This window comes from Pagrus pagrus (assembly GCF_965226575.1).
Source record: "Pagrus pagrus genome assembly, chromosome: 14".
Classification (NCBI taxonomy): Eukaryota; Metazoa; Chordata; class Actinopteri; order Spariformes; family Sparidae; genus Pagrus; species Pagrus pagrus.
Genome location: NC_140198.1, coordinates 21,214,215 through 21,237,590, shown reverse-complemented (window position 1 = coordinate 21,237,590; position 23,376 = coordinate 21,214,215). Strand labels below are relative to the sequence as shown.

The 23,376-nt window shown below is 39.6% G+C and overlaps 1 protein-coding gene across 1 annotated transcript in view; it reads left to right on the top strand.

Annotated features, from left to right (window-relative positions):
• Nucleotides 1-3,782: 3,782 nt before the first annotated feature.
• Nucleotides 3,783-23,376, top strand: part of LOC311269852 (rho guanine nucleotide exchange factor TIAM1-like) — an 86,486-nt gene continuing 66,892 nt past the window's right edge. Inside the window, exons 1-2 of the mRNA XM_084374330.1 lie at nt 3,783-3,893; nt 4,407-4,498. The gene's annotated coding sequence lies outside the window, so the exon portion shown is untranslated. The remainder of the gene's footprint in view (nt 3,894-4,406; nt 4,499-23,376) is intronic.

Below are 23,376 nucleotides of genomic sequence, written 5' to 3'. Positions count from 1 at the left end.
TTATGTGTGAGTATTCTGACTTATTTTGACTCGTTTATTAACACAGGTGTAACCAATAATATTAACAGAGGTTTAGTATAGTCTAGGGTTGCTAGTTCCAGGTTCCTGCTGTACTCCTTCAATGACATGGCTTATTTATGCACCTTAAATTGGTAGAGCCATCGTCAGTGTTACTAGTTACACCTGTAGGCTTATTGGTTTGGTTGTCTCTTTCTGCAGAAGGTAGGTTGCTGACTACATTATGTAACGTCATTAGTAACTGTATTGGAATATATTATTAAAGTTATCCTCCCAACCCTCCCCAGGACATAATTAGAAGAATGGTATACTCATAATATAAAGTCAGCGTGTCTACATATAAGTGATGAGATAGAATAAAATCTAAAAAAATTATATCAATATCAATAATCCGGTAGGTGCCCCACCAGCTTGAATGACACCTCTGCAGTTTCTGCTTGAATAACTTTATGGTGATAAGGTGATATAAAGTCCAAGTGTGATCTCTGTTGATTAGTTGTGAAAAAACATTGACTGTATATAATATGGCTGGAGCTTTAGGGTCTTAAACCTGTATTCTTTCTAATGTCCAGCAGGGGGTGATGAATGTATGGTCTCAATAGCTAGTTTTGTGCCTTTCAATACAGCATGATGTTCATTGTGTAAATTTTAGTCCCATTTAAAATGATAGCGTCAGACAAGTCACTATCACGGCATGTCCTCAGGTTCTCAGTCAGATCCAATCAGGGTTGCCTCTCTAGCTCCACCCTCTAGTCCAAATAGGATCACTCCAAAAACCAATATGACAACAGCCATGGTGCCAAAAGGCTTCAAAACGGTAGTCCACAAACCAATGGGGGATGTGTATATATATTTGTAGACAAAATATAAAAACAATCAAATGCAAAAAACACAAAGAGGGTATCAATTCTACAGGTTAATTGATTCATATTCATCCAACAGCAGAAGCATCTGATCTGGTTCATTTGTATCCTTCTGGATTCACATTTAACTGATAACTTGTTTGATGACATTCATTTCAACACTTTTTTTCCAACACAATATGAAGCTCGAAATGCTGGTTTAGCTCAGGAAGATATTCTGAAATTGAACTGTTTTGTCTCATATGCTTCAGAGTAGATCATTTAAAGTGTGAGGAAACAGCAGTTTGAATCTTTTATGAGAGTCTAGTTTGATAACCCCCTACTGTTAGTCACAACCAGTAACAGAAAACTGCAGAATTAGAGAAAGAGTTTGAGAAATATCAGCAATCTTCTCTCTTATCTCAAACTGCAAGGTTCACTCTGTCCATGAATTTCCTTGTTCCCTCCCCTTCAGAGCTACAGTTTGAAGACGGGTGTAACCAGCTGGTGGTAAAGCGCACCAGCTAACAGGCCCAATTCAGTGCACAAACACTTGTAGTCAAGATCAGAGGTCATACTAGTTTCAGCATTCAGGAAGTGAAACTCAGACAGCCGTTGCCACTGAGGCGAAATGGCGCAGACAGGAGTTCAGCTGGGCCGAGAAACAATTTCTTGTTCGATCTGTTTGGATCTAGTGAAGGATCCGGTGACTACTCCGTGTGGACACAGCTACTGCATGAACTGTATTAAAGCCCACTGGGACACAGAGGATGAGAAGATAGTCTACAGCTGCCCTCAGTGTAGGCAGACCTTCACACCGAGGCCTGTACTTCTCAAAAGCACCATGTTAGCAGTTTTAGTGGAGGAGCTGAAGAAGACTGGACCTCAAACTGCTCCTGCTGATCACTGCTATGCTGGACCTGAAGATGTGGCCTGTGATGTCTGCACGGGGAGAAAACTGAGAGCCCTCAAGTCCTGTTTAGTCTGTATGATCTCTTTCTGTGAGAAACGCCTCCAGCCTCACTTTGAATCCCCTGCCTATGAATAACACAAGCTGGTGGAGCGTTCTGAGAAACTCAGAGGCAGAAGCAGAGAGAGCTCGAGGTGATTCGACAAAACATTAAGCAGAGGATCCAGGACAGAGAGAAAGTTGTGAAGGTGCTTCAATAGGAGGTGAAGGCCATCAATCGCTCTGCTGATAAAGCAGTAGAGGACAGTGAGAAGATGTTCAGTGAGCTGATCCGTCTCATGTGAAGCAGCAGGTCAGATCCCGGCAGGACACTGAAGTTAGTCGAGTCAAGAAGCTTCAGGAGAGGATGGAGCAGGAGATCACTGAGCTGAAGAAGCTCTCACACACAGAGGATCACACAGTTTCTCACAACTACCCCTCACCATCAGCACTCAGAGGATCAACGCACTCACCCAGCATCAATATCCGTCCTCTGAGATACTTTGAGAATGTGACAGCGGCTGTGTCAGACGTCAGAGATAAACTGCAGGACTTTTTGAGAGAGAAATGGGCAAACATCTCACTGACAGTGACCGAGGTGGATGTTCTACTGCCACAACTAGAGAACATGACAAGAGCTGACTTCTTAAGATATTCAAGTGAAATCACACTGGATCCAAACACAGCAAACATAGAGCTGTTATCATCTGCAGGGAACAGAAAAGCAACAAGAATGAGTGAACCGCAGTCTTATTCTAGTCACCCAGACAGATTCACTAACAGGTGGCAGGTCCTGAGCAGAGAGAGCCTGACTGGTTGTTGGAGGTGGAGTCGCAGTCACATACAGGAATATCATCAGAGCAGGAAGCTCACGTGAATGTGTTTTCGGATTCAATGACAAATGTTGGATGTTATATTGTGGCACAAGAAGTTATAACTTTTGGTGCGACAATGTCCAGACTCTCGTCTCAGGTGTTCAGTCCTCCAGAGTTGGATTGTACCTGGATCATAGTGCAGGTATTCTGTCCTTCTACAGCATTTCTGAAGCCATGACTCTCCTCCACAGAGTCCAGACCACATTCACTCAACCTCTCTATGCTGGACTTTGGTTTCCTTTCATTGGAGACTCTGCTGAGTTCTGTAAACTCAAATAGTCAGAAGTCATTAAAGGGAAAGTGGGTTAAATTTTGTTTCATTTCTTAAAAGAGAGCTGATTGTGGCATTTCCTCACTGCACAGAGATCACCTATCAATCAAACATTGTGGGTGGTGCTTTGACGTCTTCTTGTTCTGTACAAACGGATTGTGGGTCATTTAACAGAAGTTACTGATGGCATGTATGAACTAAAGATTAAAATCATGAATAAACAAACATGAACAAAGTCTTTTTTTTCTTGTCTTCATTCCAGAGTATCAGACAGAGTTGATGGAGAGCATACAAAACTAATATGAGAGTATAACTGAGGCAGTCTTACTCCTGAAACATTATAATGTTCAGTGTTCATGTTTAGAGTAGAGTTGTCTTTTAAACATTTAGTTTACTCACTCAATAAAGACGATTTATTACACAAAATTAACGCCTGACACACATGAGACAACAGATATTGTATAGTTGTCGACTTCATTTCAGTTGTGGAGGTCATTTCATGTATTGTTCTGTTGACTTGATAAAAAAGGGTGTAAGAGAGGACTGACTGTCACTCTTGTTGCACAGAAACATTCACAGCATGTCGGCCTTGCTTTATGTAAGCACATCTGATATACAATAATAAGCTGATGACCGACTCTCCCTCACATGTGTAATTTGCATTTGAGCTCTTATGTCCCCACCACTTTCCAACACAAAGTAACGCCCTTGGATGAGTTTGTCGTCTACAGTGAGCTGTGTGCACTGTACCTGGTGGAAACTTGGAGGCAGCAGGAGGAGGGGGCAACAAGGTATTTTTGCCCAGGGCCCCCAAACAGGTTAATCCGGCCGTGGCTAGAGCGGCCCACCTGTCACAGAATCTGGCGGGTCACAGATTTCAGCTGAACACCGGTCCAAGACACGTCAGCTCGAGGCGGGGCTAGCATCCGCCGAAACAGGTGAATTATACATTTTAATTCACAAGTTATGCTTTCTTAGCTGCTACCTTGTCATCAGTATACCCTAAATACCACTTAGTTTTTGACTGGAGTTAAGAAATCGTTGGTATTGGCCCTGAGCTAGCATTGTTGATGGTCAGACAGTTAGCTAGCTCCTGTCTGTGGTCTGTGGTCTGGTTTCTGGCTAAACTGAAACTGGGTTATGTTTTAGTTTCTGTTGTGTGGCACATTTGTGTCATGGAAAGTAATTCAACAAATTCTAGTGTCTTGTTTATATAAATAGATTATATAATTAATTTTTCCTACTTATACATGCAACATATTTGGCAGTAGGCTATAGGTTAACTACCTGTTTAACACTTTAAAGGAGTTACATGAATGTAAACTAGGTCAGACAAGGGAGAGAATCAAAGGTAAAGTTCCAGACAGATGAATAAGGAAAAAAGACAGCAGGTTATGATGGTATTGTATTCAATTTTGGTGACCACTGGTTAATGTACAATTTTCCAACAGGACCCTGGATGATTATCATTTGGGTTCATGTGTGTGGTGGTCTTTCAGTCATGATGCTGCCCAGTCCACCTGACAGACATGCCAGGTCACAGGTAAGAAAAATCAACTTTTAAGGTATGTTGAAAAAGAAAGGAAGATCTCAAAGAAATAATTTTGGTTTGCTGTTGACATTACCAAAAAACAGTGGTGGAAGTATAATTGTAAGAATATAAGCAATAAGCCTTATCAATAGTATCATTGCATCAACAAAATACTCCATTACAGGTAAGACTCAAAAATCTGACTGAGGTGAAGACATTTTGCAATTACTTATATTGGGCTGCTGTTGTTTTTATTATGGATTCATCTGCTGAATTTCTTCATCAATCAATGCATTGTTTGGCTTGTAAAACATAGAAAATAATTAGAAATGCCACCACAGTTTGTGACTGTGTCAACTGTCTTTTACTCGACCAACAGCCTAGCAGACAGTTTAGAATAGGCCATTTTTTTTTAAAGGAAAACCAACAAACATTTTAGTATGCAAAATCTTAATTCGTAAACAAATCACAGCTATCAAATTAGTTAGTGGAGTAAGAAGTACAGTCATTGACTCTGAGATGTTGTTACATATAAAGTTTTATGAATTGAAAATACTCAAATACAGATATACCTTCAATTTATACTTAAGAAGGAGGTGCAGACAGCACAACTCTATGATTAGCCATTATCTGGACTATGTATTAAACTGTATTATCCACTAGAGGGCATCGCTACTCTTCATGACTGAAATTGTAACAAGTACAGGTCTGATACTCCACAGATGGATCGGATATCATGTTGTCCTCCTCATTACAATTAGATAAAGACTCTCTTTTTACACTATATGAATTTATCTGTGCATATTAGGATTTCTCAGTTCAGTTTAGTTTCTCATCAGTATAGGACACACAGGGAGTATTATTCTGCACTGTCTGGAAAAAAATACTTGATTTCAATTATTAATTGCTGTTGCAGACATATAACAACATCACATTTCATGAACATGTCAGACAGGCCTACTAAAATATAAATAACAGCTTATGATTGGATATTTTGGGTTGAAATTGGAATCTCTGTGTTTGCTCCTCATCCATGATATTAATCTGAACAGCTGTGCCCTGTACTGGCCAACGCACACACACACACACACACACACACACACACAGAAACACACATGGACACCCTCTCATACAGTATACACATCCTCGCCTACAGATAGCCTATACATGGCTCCAGAAATTACATGCTCTAAAAGCTTTTTTCTTTTCATGGGAATGGCAGATGCTCCCATGTGAAGTGACTTGGCACTCTCTACTCTTCTCGAGGGGAAATGAGATATTGGAGAGCCTTCAATGGAGTTAATACCTTATGGAGCTATCCAGAGGCAAGGTGCAGAGTGTGCATAGTTTAATTCATACATGAAATGTTTAGCTGTGAATATGCAGTGGAATAATAATATACGTAGCAATACGTGGAAAATTGGCACATGAAATGTTACTCTCTCTTGGCTTTCTACTCACTAGTAGATAGTCTACCGCTCGTAATTTTCAACTTTGAAAGTTGTCAGGCAGCAGAATTGGTGCCAATGCGAAAGAAAACAGGGAACCTTAAGCACTTGATTTTTTTAAATAAAATACATTTCTGCCATTTCTTCAGTAAGGCTGCAACCCTGCAAAATGACAACAAATTGTGAAAAATGCTCATCACAATTACCCAGAGCCCAGCGTGTCAAATTCAGATTGCTTCTTTTGTCTACAAGCAGTCAAAAGCCCAAAGACTATTCATTTACTGTAATAAATAACAAAAAAGTTGAAACCAGCAAATGTTTGACATTTTTGCCCAAAAAAGTACTGAAATGATTAATCAGTTATCAAAATAGTTAAAACATTATTTGCTTTCAATCTTTAGTTGACTAATCGTTGCAGCTCTATTTATCAGTAAAATGCATCAGTTTTTTTTTTTGTGTTCATCAGGTGCATTAGTGGCGACAAGGGTTACTGTAATATCATTTTGACTCATTTTTATAGAGAAAAGTATAGGCTATTTTATTTAATTTTTTTTTAGGTAGCAGGATGAATTAGCCTTTATGCATGTAAATCAGTGTGTGCATATGTTTTCCCACTGTGTTTGTGTATCTGTAGTGATACAGTGTCAGGCCAAGAACTCAGAGGTGGTCCAAAACTGCATATACAGGTTGAAATATCTGTATTAGTGTAGACAGATGCAGCCAGTAGAGCAGAAAGGCAGGCTGACTGTAAAAGCTGGTATAAATAGCCTGGGAGTGGAGGTGATGAATAATAGAGACTACCAGTGCTGCTGACAGTGAGGGAGAGAGGCCATGACAGCAGTCAGAGACAGAGTCCAACAAAGCTTAGTATAAAAGAGTAGAATAGGATGGGAAAAAGTGAGAGCTATCTGTCCAGCGGCTGACGGTAGATCATGTAAAAGGTCATATGTCAGTATAATATTGGACTTTTATGACTAATCAGCATATCCCTAGTTTCTGTCTCAGATTTGATGTCTAGGATGGACTTTGTTGGATTAGATCTTTCATTTGTACATGGTCCACAGTGCACATGGTCACATAGGAAAACTCTTCCATACAAGGTTTAAGTGCAGCTCAGTCGCCTAGATAAAATGTTATCTACAGTTGATGTTTCTGGAAACGGTGGGTATGTTACAGCTACATAGTTTATTGACATTTCTTCAAAACATGTCATATTATGTTCACAATTCTTGTTTATGGCCTGACTTTCATAACGCGAGATGGAGGGTATGTGGGTGGAGTTACGGGCGAGAAGGCTGCCGAGCCAGTCACATATTTTAACATTCATAATCCTGACACAACAGGATATTTTAAAAGGACACCTTGGGGCAATTTCCAGCCCTGTTTGTGACAACAAACACTGAAGAGCTTTGACGGAAAGTCGTGACTTCTGACAACCAAAATGGGTTTGTTAAGCCAAATCATGATGTTTTCCCAACCTTAACCAAGTGGTTTTTGTGCCTAGACCTAACTGGAGCATAAGCACAGTGTTGTCACAGGATAAAATTGAAAATTTAACCAAAAGAAACCTTGAGTTGAAACAGAGAAGAGAAAAGAAGATGTACGTTTAACAACATGTTTGGGTATGCATGAGGGCTAGCTCGCATCCGTTTGGCGTGCCGTTTGTGCACTTCTCGCTACGCTTACGCAAGATGCTATATGCAGATGAATGGTAGGAGCAGTGCAACGCTAGTATGGGGATGTGACAGGGTCAACACTCAGTAAGCAAGTCAGTGGCGGCAGGGATAACAATGGGACAACAAGCTAACGTGTGCCATCTAGTGGTATCCTCTGGCAACATGCGTAGTATGTCAGAAATGCTGTCCACCGGAAAATGTGAAGAATTCGCCACATTTTTCAACGATAAAATTATAGCTATCAGACAGAACATTAGTGCATCAACATCCAGAAATGAACCTACCCTCCAGTTCTCCAGGATTATGACTGCTACCATGTCCCACTTTGTCCTGTTAGACCAAAAAAAACTAGACGATATCGTTGGGCAGCTCAGGTCCTCCACCTGCTGCTTGGACCCTCTCCCTACCAAATTCTTTAAAACTGTTTTTAGCTGCTTAGCACATGAAGTATTAAACATTGTTAACTGCTCTCTTCAATCAGGTATATTTCCTGCAGCACTTAAAACAGCTGTTATTAAACCACTTCTGAAAAAGAGCAATCTTGATGCAACAGTTATTGCTAACTATAGGCCCATCTCCAACTTACCATTCCTCAGCAAAATACTTGAAAAAGCAGTTTACTTCCAGCTTAACAACTATCTAACATCAAACAGCCTACTAGACTTTTATCAATCTGGTTTTCGACCTCACCATAGCACAGAAACAGCACTTATCAAAGTTGTGAATGATCTGCATATAAACACAGATTCTAATAAACTATCTGTCCTTGTGCTCCTGGATCTCAGTGCTGCCTTTGACACTGTTGACCATGATATCTTATTAGAGAGACTAGAACAATGGGTTGGCCTATCTGGCCCAGTTCTAAACTGGTTCAGAACTTACTTACAGGACAGGCAGTCCTTCGTGTCCATTGGAGACTTTGTCTCAGACAAAGTAGGTGTTATGTGTGGAGTACCCCAAGGCTCGATTCTTGGACCATTATTATTTAATCTTTACATGCTCCCACTCGCACATGTTATAAAGAAACACAACATAAATTACCATAATTATGCAGATGACTCACAACTGTACTTATCTATATCTCCGGATGACCTACATCCCATTCACTCCCTAACTCAGTGTATTGAGGACATCAACCTGTGGATGTCACAGAACTTTTTACAACTGAACAAAGATAAAACAGAACTACTCATCTTTGGTGCAAAGGCTCAGAGACAGAGAATTGCAGCTCATCTCAGTTCTCTGTCCCTGGAGAGCAAAAGTGAAGCCAGAAATCTGGGTGTAATCATAGACAGTGATCTAAACTTTAAGAGCCATATCAATCACATCACAAAATCCGCTTTTTATCATTTAAAAAATATTTCAAAATTAAGAGGCTTCCTGTCAAAAGCAGACTCTGAAAAATTAATTCATGCATTCATAACAAGTAGACTAGACTACTGTAATGGTCTATTTACTGGCCTCCCAAAATCAGCTGTACAGCGATTACAGTTAATTCAAAATGCGGCTGCACGCGTTCTCACTGGAACAAAAAAGTTCGAACACATTACACCTGTTCTTAGATCCCTACATTGGCTCCCCGTCAAAACTAGAATTGATTTTAAGATTCTGCTACTTGTATATAAAGCTCTAAATGGCCTCGCACCTCAGTATATAAAAGACATGCTCATCAGATATGAACCAGCAAGAACTCTCAGGTCCACCGGCAGCGGTCTTTTAACCATCCCTCGTACTAACTCTAGAGCAGGGGAGGCTGCCTTCTGTATCTATGCCCCAAGTAAATGGAACACCCTGCCTGAGGACCTGAGAGACGCTCCTACACTGAGCATTTTTAAAAGCAGGTTAAAAACCTTCCTTTTTTCTAAAGTTTATGACTAAGTTTCTGTGTGTGTGTGTGTGTGTGTGTGTGTGTGTATGTGTATGTGTATGTGTGTGTCTGTGCGTGCGCATGCATGTGTCTGTTCTGTATATTGTAAGATTTGTAAAAGCTGCATGCGCTGGTTCTGGTTCTTTGTATAATTGCACAGACTTTCTGCACTTGTCTTGTATTCATGTTGTCGCTATGTATAAAGCACATTGTGTTACATTGATTTGTATGAAATGTGCTATAGAAATAAAGTTTGATTGATTGATTGATAGTATATAGGCAAGTATGTGAACAACTATGTTCACCTCACAGCCGGTTGTCTATGTGAACGTGTGGTTCAACTGCAAGTATATCTCCGTCCTAAAGTAATGTAAAGTTTCAACATAATGGTGGTTGCAGAAGTGTAAATGGTTAACATTTATTCAGGCGATTGGGTTGGTAACTGATAACTCTGGTATCAGTGCCTCATATCTATGTGGTGATTCATAGAACTTCCAGGAGAACACAAATGTTGACAAAAGCCTACCAACAGAAAACGTCAGAGTCAGTCTTCATTTTCAGAGCCTTCCATTTCAGTCAAACCCCAATGAGCCAAAACAAAACATCATCATAAACTATATTTATGTCAGCCTTGGAGCGTAACTGTCACTTCATGTCAACAACAACTTTCAGGTGAGAGATAATGCTTGAGGTGTATTCAGCTGTACATGTTCTTTACAAAGTATCGATGAACCAGTCTTACAGGGTTCACTCCTTTTGTTGTTGACCTATAGTTGCAGTGAGTACACGTGCGCGTGTGTTCGTATTAAAAAGAAAGGGAAATATGTGCTGCGATTAAATGATATCCAACACCCACATGCACACAGTCACATTGGAGGTGGTAAAACTGTCCCTCTTGTGAAGGATGACTCAGAGGTGGAGGTTCTTCTTTTCAACCAAGTTACGTAAACTGTGAGAAGTGCACTTTACTGGCATGTGTGTTTGGGCTTCTGTTAGTACGCGTACTTGGTCTGTGAGCAATTACAGGGTTGTGTTCTTTGTTTTTCTCCATACACATCCAGCTTTGCGCCCCAAAGCACTGCTGACAAGAACCAGTGCGGTCACATTTCTGGAGGTGGCTCTCGCTTATCGTTTCCCCGTAGGGTTGAAGCAGTATATGTATGGCCCAGCACTCCAGCTGAACCCCCTAGACAGGCTGTTACTTGTTTAATAGCTGCACGCTATACAGTGCTTACTATGCTTCCACCCATCTTCAATCTGTGTAGAAGATTTCTCTGAGGTGGAATATTTTTGCATTTTCCTGGGTATCAATCATTTGGAAAATGAAAAGCACTCATGTAGGTGTGTGGGTTCCTAATAGATGTGACTGAGGCTAAATGGCTGTCAGTTCGCTTTTGAAATTGAATTGCAACTATTGTGCTTTGCTTCAATCAGGAGAATTGCACTTATAGTTGCAACTAACAATATATTCTTTTTTATCGATTAATGAGCACTCCAAAGTTTGTAAACAGAATTCAGGTCATCTCACTTTAGGTTTTCAACACATATTTTAACAGAAAGCTTTCATTGCAAAATGGAGATGTGGAGTTTGAAAGACATGCTCTTTCTGTATGAATTAACCAACAGGTCATTTGTAGCCACGGTTAATGTTTAAAGGTGCAATATGTAAGAATTGTTACCTTTCAAAAGTCTTTCTTTACATTCTGTTGATATTATTTTTGAATGTTTTGAACAAAATTTGTGACATTGTACCTTTAACAGTATCTACAACGTTAGCCAGTAATGCCATATTTACCCAAAAGTTTTACCATTTTATTTGCAACATTAAAGGACAACTACCGTTTTTTACAACCTGGACCTTATTCTAGCAAAATATATGATCATTTACTCACCCAGATAACTTTGGTGTCATTTGGCGTCGTTCGGACGAAATTAGATCCAGTGTAGCGCCGTATATCCATATAATGCGAGTGATGCGAATGATCATATATTTTGCTAGAAATAAGGTCCAGGTTGTAAAAAACGGTAGTTATCCTTTAACCTACAACTTAACTCGAACAGATTAGCTACGTGTGTATGTCCGCTTGTCCAATGCAATGTAAGCTTTATAACAATGTAATGCATTTGTTTAATTATTTTGGTTTATTCACCCATCAGTTCACAGTTGCTACATTAAGCTAGGACTGCTATTTTAACTGGTAATGAAATGCTCTGCTGCTCCATCTCCTCAGAGTGTCACGAGTGTGCTTTGCCGCTCTGGGAATGTGGTGCTCTGAATAACCAGTGGCATTTTCCAGCGGTGCTCCAAATGTGGGAACAGTGTAGTTTGTTCCCAGAGTGCGCTTTGGCGCTCGGAGTTACTATGTACAAATGCACCCCAAGCGTTCAGTTATTATTCTTACGAGGGACAGCTTATAGTCGGGTAACCACATGCACACAGATGCATGTTTTGAAACAAACACATAAACCTAAAATGACCACTATCGTGAATGATCCCCTTTAGGTATATTGGTGCTCATGCCCCTGTGACCCTCTTCTATTCTCTTGGGTGAGAGTTCACCTTCCGGTACACCATCTACCACTGACATTAGGGGATATTTTAGTGACTAGGAGCCATAGGTCAGGGGTGAGATACCATAAATGGTGCCTTTCCTATGAGACATGGTTGGTTGGTAGACAGACTAATTACAAGGCCCCCGTGACCTAACCTCTGCCCCCTGAGTTCTGTGTCATGTGACCATGAGAATGGTGCCCCTGAACGCCCCGTTGCTCATACATTTAACAGCTAATTTTGCTTTTCTGGTGTTCATTTTATTCTCTGTTACATGTACACTGCTGACATTATTTTTCTCTTTCCATCTCTTGCCCAATTGTCATCATTTGGGCAAGGAAGTGGAACAGAGAAATGTTCAAGTGTTTGGATTCTGTAGCAAATGTATGAAAATGGTTGGACGGGGCTACATGTGTGCAGGCTGTGTAGAGATGACTCCAGAGGGATTCAAAGGCCTATTTGACACATTACTACCTTCCTCTCATCCATGGTCAAACAGCAGTCTAGGGGTCTGACCTTTGAACTTAGTGACCTGCCAACACTGTGCGACCATAACTCTCACTTTTACTCAAGAAGGTGCTTATTATTTTTCCTAGGATTGTTGCCTGTAGGGATGGTGGGTGTGCTGTAGATTGCTGCATGAAGGAAGTAGGGTTGCAATGGCATGAGATTTTCACAAAACAATAACCGTCTCAGAAAATATCACTGTTTCAGGGTATCATGTTAAATGGTATATCACAATTATTATTATAATCAGTTGACATCCTTAAATCCTTAAAGGAATGAACAAATGCTTTATTATCCTGACTGACATGAAATTTGATGTTAACTTGATATATTATTTTTGTAATAACACTTATATGGTAGAATTCATTACCATGGATATGTAAAAGTACCTGGTATGATAACTGTCAGTTTTCTAACTAAGTTATACCTGACACCGGCATATCACTGCAACCCTACAAGGAAGGCAGAGAGACAGACATAACTGGCTATTTGGCAACTGAGTCGCTAGCCAGACGCTGACCTTGTGTGACATTCCAGAAATGACTCTGTGTCTAACTCTTGAATGGTCAATGGCATATATGTCACATGTGTTGATCACAAACAGGTGACAGCATGATATCCCATGTGGTACTTTGCATATAAGCACACTGTATTTGTGTATTTTGTCTTTTTATGGCCATTTTCATACAGATTTGGAGCAACATTATGCTCATAAGATTTATAAATGCTAGATTACTAACACGTATACCTATACCGTGTGTTTTGGATATTACACACAGAATGTTTCAAGCATTAGTATTGTACTAGTGCTTGACAATTAGTCAAGTAATTGATTAGTCGAATACAAAAAAATTTTGTTTGATAATTTTTCATTAATCCTTAATGAAGAAAAAATTCCAAATGTTGCCTGTTCCCAGTTCCAGTTATGATTTGTTGCTTTTCTTTGTTAAAGTGAAATTGTAAATTGAATATTTTTGCGTTTCGGACAACTGGTTAGACGAGCAATTTTGTCAACTTGGTCTATTGGAAATAGTGATCCATTAAATAATTTGTCACTTGAAACAAGAGTAAGATTCTACAGCCACGCTAGAGGCTTTGTTTGGCTGTACCTGAGCTAAATGCTAACTTCAGCATGCTAACACATTCACAAAGACGGTGCTCACATGTTGATTTTAAGCAGGTGTAAGTTTTACCTTGGTCAAAATCTTAAATTAGCATGTTAGCATGATACCATTTGATGATGAGCAAAAAAAAAACAAAAACACAAAGCTGAGGCTGATCAGAATGTCATTAGTTTTGCTAGTATTTATTGATAAATCAGAGTATTGGACAAACTTGATGTTTTTTCTGATGGTGGAAAGAGATTAAAAGTCAGTGGATCACCAAAGTCACAATTAGGCTACAACTTATCGTGAAAGGCACATCAATGTGTATACCAAATTTCATGGCAATCCATCCAATAGTTGTGTGGAGACAGTTCATTTGAGACCACAAAACCTCAGGCTGGTGCTGGAGTAAATGTCAGTGGATCAATTAAAGTCATTTGGATTCATCCTTGGCAAACATGACTGTATGTAAAAAATGGTTCTAATCAATCTAGTAGTTGTTGAGATATTTCACAGGATAAGTGAAAACCTGTACCTGCCGGTGACACCAAAGGAATAGTCGAGATCACTATAATGGGTAGGATTTATCTACCTGGGACCATGAAGGTCCAAAGTTGGTGTGATATTTCACAAAGCGTTGGACCAACATTGATGCTAGTATGACTAAAGATACTTTGCAGAATAATGGATAATGAAAATATTCGTTAGTTGCAGTCCTAAAAAAACATTTAAAGGTACAAACCATATGCAGCACATATAAATATACATTAGTGTTAATGACATCTGTGTGAAAGTATTGGTGTTTATCTACATATGTATCGTATATAAATGACACATTTTACAACATATATGATTCTTACAGATTGTTTACAGAAATGATTCGCTCAGAAATCTGTATGTTGAATTATTCTCTCTCTTCTCCCCCACCTCTTTGTTCCCCCAGAGTCTGTTCATGCAGATTTTCCCCTGCAGACAGAGTCTGGATTCTGTTATGTAAATTCACTTCCCAGTGAAATGTTATCAAAGCAAATATTTAGGGAGATACCGAAAGAGGAAGCTGTGATCATGCTTAAGATAAGAAACCAGTTTGCTAAAACGTTGTTAGCTTAAATCGTAGGGGGGTCAGGGAGTAGGACAGGGTGTGTCCATAGATACAAGGACGGATCAGTCAGACTAACCCCCATAGCAAGTATGTTTCCACATATTTTTTATCTGCAAGGTGACCTCTCTGTGTAGACACACCATGTAGGTTTCATGCTTTTGTGCTTATTTTCCTTCTTGAGAGGTGATCCAGTGCACTTATGCGCATGTGTTTGTGAGTTTTCAATTTAAGACTCTCATATGTATGTGTGAGATGTGCTGCTCAGGTGTGAAGTGTTCTGCGGTTCCCAGCAGAATGAAGACCACTACACACCCTCTCTTGTCAGAGAGGGAGGGAAGACTTGGGGGGAAGGGCGAAAAATAGGAGAACAGAACAAGAACGTAATGAAAGAGGGAGAAAGGGTCACTGATGCTCCCGTTCATCTCCCGGAGAATAGATATCCACATTGTGCATGGCAACACAAGCAGCAAATATGAATACTTCCCTCACGGACTGTCCTCTCTTTCACTCTGTAGTTCACTTTTTTTATTTCCTTCTTTTTCTTCTGCTCTTCTTCATTCTCCTTTCTGTCCGTTACAGATAATGGACAGAGTCTGGGCGCTGACCCCCATGCTCTTTGAGATGAAGGAGGAAATTACTGTGCTAATATGCGCATATTTTGCATTCTTTTGAATTACCCAGCCCAAAATTATACACTTCACCCCACGTTTTGCTTAATTATTCATCTACTTGTGAAAAGATTTTGGAAAGTAATATGTTCAGGGAATCTGAACTGTAAGAGGAAGACTACGGCTGCATCTCCTTGCATTTTTTTCTTCTTCAGTTAATTGTCAGTAGAAGAGCTCGAGCTGACATTCAGGGTTTTTTTGTTTCAACAGTTTAAAATGTATTTAGATTTCTTGGAAACCAAAAACAATAAGCAAATCTTCACATTTGAGAAGCTGGAGCCAGCATTTTTTGTCATTTCTGCTGTTGATCTACTGACTGATTTGTCAACCATGTTACCATTTCAACTTGAGAGAGAACACAGCAAACAGTTAAAAAATGCCTTCTTCTAAAGGCTTGATCTTCCCAGATTTCATCTCTTTTTTCATTTGAGAACAAGAATGTTAACCTGAACATCTATGAGAGATGGTGGCCAATACTGCGCAAGTGCTCTTGAGCTCCTGAGCACTTGACCTCTACTGTGTACCAAGTTGTATCCAAGGACTAATGTAAACCAGCTTGCCTTTGCCAAGACACCCCACTTTCTAAGTGGTTGCATATATGTGCATCTCACATCAGTTTGTGTAAGTGTAAACCATAATACTCTAATTCTGTAATCATTTTTAATATGTATGCTGACTGAACAGGCAATGGAAAGCGTATTTATTTTTCCTCCCAAACCCCCTCTTTGTTCTCCCACAGATGTTGGTGACCATTATTCACAGTTGTGTGTGTGGGTGAACATGTGCACTTAACTAGTGTTTAACATTTTCGTATAAATTACTTGTGGTGCCCCCAGTCTTGTTAGTGCTGGACTGCAATTAACCTGTTTAATTAGAGTCTTGTAGCTGGAGGAGGTGAGACCACAACACCTGCAATTAAAAAGAGAAGGTTATAGTGAGTGATTATTCTGCTACTAGCGAAGCTCTATAACACTTAGAGTTTATTGACTGTGTCTTTTGTCAGATTTGTGTCCCAAAAAATATCGACAGGCATCTTTAACCTTTTCCTCAAATGGAGCATTATCTGTACATACTCTTTTTTTATTACAACTGGTTCGTGACTCTGATTTAGAATTGAGGTATTCTGTGATCAGCTTACTGCTAACAAAACTAGCCATCATGCTAGCTGTCTGGGGCTAATTTGTAGTTGATGCAACATTATAAGTTGCTGTTAAATTACTTTTGTGCTAACTGGCATCATAGGTGAATTATAGAGCTAGATACCTGATCCAAAGATGGTGAATATTCAGTTCAATGAAAAAAAAAAGTTCATAGCTTCAAGGTTTGCTTCTGGGTTATTGTGATGATGTCACATTTTTTAAAATCACTTTGCTTTTGACCAGTTTGGGGTTTCCTGTCAGAACATTAGTGATTTTCAGATGTCTCTTTTGAAATGGTGCACTTTGTAGAAAATTATTTTTGGGATGCAGGGGAATTTTTTGCTGCATTACCACTAGTGATCACTGGGCAAAATTAGAAGCAAGACTGAGCTGCTCCACCGTATCCAGGTTTAAATAAAACATACATTTGTGGTAATATATTTGAATCTTTTTTACCTTTAGTCTTGTGAACTGTATGAAGAGTTCATGTGCAAACACAGCTAAATGCCATTCTTAGAATACAATACACCAGTTTGTTTGACATTCCCTTGAGAGCATAATAATAAAACATGATTTATGTAAATTAAAACATGAGATATCTATCTAAACAAACCAATACTAATTTGATTGGTGTTCCCTGGAGTGCACATAAAAACACAGATATCTGTTTTTGCGAATTAACCCTCCGTATGTTTACTAGAATTAATAATTGTGCTTTATTTCCTATGGGGACTCATGTAGATCTTTCACTGGAGATATTTGTTTGTTCCTGGCCTGAAGCACGATGCAGCTAATTTGACAGTCTATATTCTGTATATGCAGTTTCCTTGTTGCTGTGGTAATTCAGTTTTCCAGCCCTTTATGGAATCTCATTATTTTCTGATTTGTAATCACTATCATTGAATTTGTCATCCAGAACTGATTTTAGCATTTTACAGCTAATTGCTGCAATGTTCAGCGTTGTTCTATTGGCTCGACCTTTATTGGAAGTGTATTGAGCTGCTGTATTTCATAGTGAGGAAAAAAGAGTGATGATAACATGACAGTGAGTAATTGAGTGTGTTGTATGACCCAAAGTCTTCCCGCAGATGAGGAAAATACTCCAAAATAAGGTAATTGAAATTAGGTTAATGTTAGGGTAAAGGTCAAACTTAAACCTTTGTGGTGTTGAACCTTCGATCACATATTGATGCCCTTTACCGGGATCAATAGCTGCTCATTAACTGTGGCCATGCAGCCAGTTTCATGCTTCCGCTGTGACTGAAATCTTCAATTGAAGTCTGTTGAAAACAACAATAAGGAAAGAGGTCATTAGCAGGGCAGTTTGTCACTAATTGAGGAAACCTACCTGAATGTTGTTAAGCACCATTATCAAAAGAGGAACAACATGTTTGTGTTTAATGGGGAACAGCTTTTCTTCAGTGAAAGGTCAGGCTCCTCTCTATTTATCAAAATGTATTTATGTAACATAATCGAGACATATGACCAGGGTTCTCCATTAAATCCCCTAACTGAAAATCATTTCACTAAACCACTAATTCAATACCAGATAGGCTGTTCAAATGCCACAGTAATTATGTATAAAGCTAATTAGATAAATGCAAGCAATAACAACCATTTACCTTTGAAATCCTACGATGTAGGTCAATAATAATGATGGCAGCGCCAATGAAACGATAGATTAATACTCGAAATAGGTCATCAACAAAGCAACCAACAAATTAATTAAGCAAACCCGCATCATACAGTTTTATGTTTAAAAAATGTACACAATGGCTGTGTAATAATTATTTTATGGATCTTACGTATAGTGTAAAAGTAGGTAGATCAAATGGCCAGATGAAGTCTGGGTTGTCATGAAGCTTTGTGGGGTTCACTGAACTAAAACCCTTCACCAGATTGTCAGCATCTCACAGCCCCACCAAAATCCCATCCCTGTCTGCCTCCTGTTGTCTGTCTCTTCCTGGCCTGTTTGCGCTTCTAATTATTTGAGCTTGCCAGCTAACACGGCATAAACCTACCAGAGCACTGATGTGCTAGCAGATTCACACCAGTTCAAATCTGCCACAGACAGGAGAGAACAACAACACACAACAGACCCTCGTTTTGCTGATGTGCGCAGAAAGCTTCAGAGATGGAGCGTGCAGCCGTGTGTCAGGTGTCTTCACCTGACACCCCCACTGCACAATATCTTCCACTTCTGCAGTCTGAAGGATTTAACCATGCAGTGCCTGCATCTGTAAATTACAGCTTTTTTTTATATTTTACTGGAGTCGTCAGACATGTTCTTTGATATTTAAGGACTTTACTGAAATGAAATATTTTACTGTACAAAATTTGAGCTCATGCATTTTCTGTTAGGTATTCTTATCTGTGAAAAACATTGATGTTTTTGTGTTTTGTGTCACATGTCCTTTTGCACAAAACACCACGATTATGAGGACGGCACCAAAGTTAATGTGGTCTATTCTGGCCCGAGACCCAACCTCCATCCAAGCTTGGCTGAAATCCGTTCAGTAGTTTTTTTGTGTAATCCTGCTGACAAACTAACCAACCAACAAACCAACGGACACGGCCGAGGTAAAAATGCTAATCACAATTTCCCAGAGCATCCTCCTCCGTCATAGTATTTTCTGTAAATAAGCAACGTCTTCAGATTGCTTCTTTTACTCTCATAAATGACAAAAAAATGCAGCAAATGCAAATTTTTACATTTAAGAGTACCAGTATTTGACATTTTGGCTTAAAAAATGTCTGAAACAATGAACTGACTATCAAAATAATAAGCAATCAGTCTTCTTTCGATCCATTAATAGACTAATGTTGCAGCATTGTCTGTTTATTGTGTACCTACATGTAGATGTTTGTGTAAATGCTTGTGTATTTGTGTGGCTGTGGGTCTAGTCTCGGTCTCTGTGTCTTCTCTCTCAGTGGGTGGTAACTGTTAAACTCTTCCATTTGGTGGGATTACTCCTCTAGTCAGTCCTGTGGGAGCAGCCATCAGCCCGTCATCTTTTCAGAGGAACACTACACCTTCTGATGCTTTAATCCCTTCTTCCCTCTCCTCCCCTCCTTTTCCCACACTCAACCTCTTAACCTCATCTCCCACTTTCCTCCCTCCCTCCCTACTGCCTTTCCTTTTTGCTGGCGCTGTCAACTTTCAGCTGAAGTGGCTAAAACTCAGCGGTTGTGTTAAAGCTGTGATCTTACAGCTCCGCCTGACGAGTCGAATACCAGGATGCTGCTGTTTTATATTCTTATGGGAAGAAATTGTCAGCGTTGGGTTACGAATAGTGTTACTTAAAACTGATGGGGGAAAAAAATATGGTAATCCGTTTTTTTTATAGTATCCATTGTTTATTTCAGTACAGTGATTATTATTAATAATAATCTGAATCTTAATATTCATCGTTATATATGTAATATTTAAAAATGTGCCCTAGTTTTTAAACTAGCTGAACTTCACTATAACATGAATCGATATGACTCAGTTATTTAGTCTTTTTGATTCATTCAGATTGTTTATTTACTGCTTTATTAATTTTCCTGTGTCCAGTAGTGCATGTGGAAACCTGAAAGCCTCTGAATGGTGTTAGATGACGTAAATTTGAGATGGCTGTGAATGATGTAATGAGACAAGCACAACTCGCGGACAAGAAAAGGTCTAATTCTGTCTCTGCTGCTTGACCTGGCAACAACCCATATACAATGATTTCTTAAATGAGCAGGAAGTGCATGAGAATACATGTGTGTGTGTGTTGTGTGTATGGAATGGGGGAAGTGAGAAGGTGAGAAAAAGGGCATTTTGAATCCGTATAAGAGCCTACAGCCATGCTAGCAGCACTGAGAGGCAGTTCTTAGTCACAGTAGTGTTTTTAATAGAATGGCAATGTCATTGTGCTAACGTTTGCTCATGTCTATCAGGTATACTACTTACCATGTTCACCGTAATAGTCTTGGATGTTAGCATGCGAACATTTGTTAGGGCACTAGATTTAAAGTCAAGAGATCACCAAAGTCAATATAATTGATTCAGTGGGGAATGTCCTACTAAATGTAATGGCAATCAATCAAATAGTGTGGTTACATGTGTTTGCTTACATTTAAGTTGATTTTGATGACCCCCTGACTTTTCCCCTTGTGCCATCATGAGGGTCACATTCGTGATTTTGAGTCAAATGTCTCAACAAATTAAATGTAAGCTTTGTTGGACTTAAATCCCTCTTCAGTCAGTAGAGATCATTACTGAAATAAAGCAAATCTCATTTATTTAAGACTAACAAAATTGTATCTAGCTGTACAGTGATGCATAATTCATCACTCAAAAGAGACATTTATAGACATGCGTTGAGCTGAACTTTGGGAAATAAAAATAGCATGTTGCTGGTCTAAAATGAACAGAAAGTAGACTTTACAAAGCTCTATTTCAGAATTTCATATTTTCATTGTAGGGAAAAATGGGAATGATAGTGGAACTGCCATAGTGTGTGACTTGTAATCTGCATTTGTACCAGTGTATCCCAGATATCCATTATTGCTGCAGAGCCAAGACTTGGTGTCTTTGTGTGTGACTTCTTACGCATGATATCAGAGCTTAAGGCCAGCGGTTTTTCCAGGATGCCATGTCAGAATCCATTTTCATCCTTGTCCAAGAGTCTCTGATGAGCAGTGAAATCTTTTGATGTGTGTGGCTTCAGCCTTGTAAGCGCCTGAGCGTGCTTTAATAACGAAAGAGCAGAATGGTGTGTGTGTGTGTGTGTGTGTGTGTGTGTGTGTGTGTGTGTGTGTGTGTGTGTGTGTGTGTGTGTGTGTGTGCATGTGTGCGCTTTTGTGTCCCCAGAGAGGCTGGGTTACTGGGTTGTGTGAGTAATAAAATGGGCCGTGCAGTTTGCGCTCATGAGTTTGTGACGAGGTCAGGATGTTGGCGTCTGAGCATTGCTACAGCCTGATCCGTCTCCTCCCTCAGACGACTTGCTCCCATCCTCCTCTGTCTTCAAACACACGCATTCTCACTTCCATTCCTTGTTAATTTCTTTACGAATGAGAGTCAGAGAGCGGAGGTAAGCCAGCATGAAAAGTGAAGAGACATATACACTGTTCCCACCCCTCCCATGTTCTTGTATCCCAGATAATCATCTCTGAATGTAGCACCCTAATTAATACTGCTCCCTGTTTACATTGATGGGGATTATGATTGGCGTGCATGATAGAGTACATTAACTGCACTGATCTGGAGGATACCAACATGTATAGAGGACAGATAAGTCCTTATATCTGATGCTTTGTCTTGCTGATTATGTCTTGCTGTGATGCTGTGATGCTTTTTATGCTTGCCACTACATGACTCTTTATCCACCCATATCCTCCATTATATTCTTCTTTGCCATTATTGGGTGTTAAGTTTATCCGGCCTTAACTATTTTAAAGACATATTTTGTCTTCACCTCTGCTACATATAATTATTTTTTCCCCAAAACTGCAGACATATTAACAGATTAACATGTGGATACAATCGACTCCTTCGCGGTCATTAGTCAAAATCCTCGTCTAGTTGGTTGTTGATGGGTTTAGCACAAAGCCCCTACAGATAGATCTACATCTCTGCTGACTCTTGCAAGGTGCTTTAAGTATTATTGTTTTGCATGTGCATTGTTTAATGTCTATTTTGGTCTTAATCTCAACCCACATTGGGCACAATCTTAAACCCATCTGATCCTGAAATAAGGCAGTGCTGACTGCAGCGCTGATTCTTGGTGTATTCATCTTTCTGTTTATCTCAGCATAGCCTAGAAAAAGATATGCACTGTACATGAGTTTGCAGTGTTAACTGTGTAGTATCTGCAGGGGAAGCATTCTTGTTTGTGTTTGTGTTGTATGTGAAGGACCAACTGCAACTTTAGTGTGCTGTGTGATTATTGTTGCTAATGTGTTTGCCTACTTTTGGGGGGGGGGGGGGCAGATTACGTGCCAGATTTCGCCTTGATTGGGACCAGTGTACCTTCCTGGAGACTTTGCTGGTAACCCTGGCAACTACTTGGAGGCAAGAAATATGGTACATAATCAAAATGCCAATTAGTCATTTTTACATGTTCCCAAGGTCTTACGTTCCCAAGGTCCCTACACACATAAACCCTCCCATTGTCAAATTTGACATGTTTTGAGTGAAAATATTGCATAAATTGTGGTATTACAGTTTTTTTTTTTTATTTGTTTTTTTTTAATCATTTTATTTGATTTGGGTTACCTTAACCCAACCCTAACATCTTTTTCAGATTCCCATTATGTGCTCATCTGCAGATATTTAAAAATGGTGGCTAAAATAAAATGTTGCAAGTACATGTTTAATCAGAAGTGTTCAGTGCTGCAAGCCACACATCCAAATTTCCAATACTTTTGGAAAGTACTGCCCCCCGTGCAGGGACTTTTTGGGAGGTAAAATAAAGTCCCTTGAACCTAATTTCGACCCCGGTCCCTGCGGTGAAGACCAAGTTCCTCCAAAGGTTACAGCTATTGTTTTCAATTTTAAAGACCCTGCACACCCATTGTAAACCCCACAGGTGATTTTAATTATATTGCCTGATTAGACCTTTTCTCTAGACTGTGTGCATGTGGAGAATCCATGTTTGATTAACATCAACATGACTCTCCTTTTAGCTTTGTTGCACCTGTTAGTATGGGACAAATTGCACCTTTCTCATTGTTATCAGTACATAGAGTCAAGTAAGAGCTTGTCATTCTCAGCATAGCTCTGCTCACCTCAGCCAGAATGACTGAAAACACCTGCACCTGTGCATGTTCTGTAACAAAACATTTTTCAGTCAGGCCT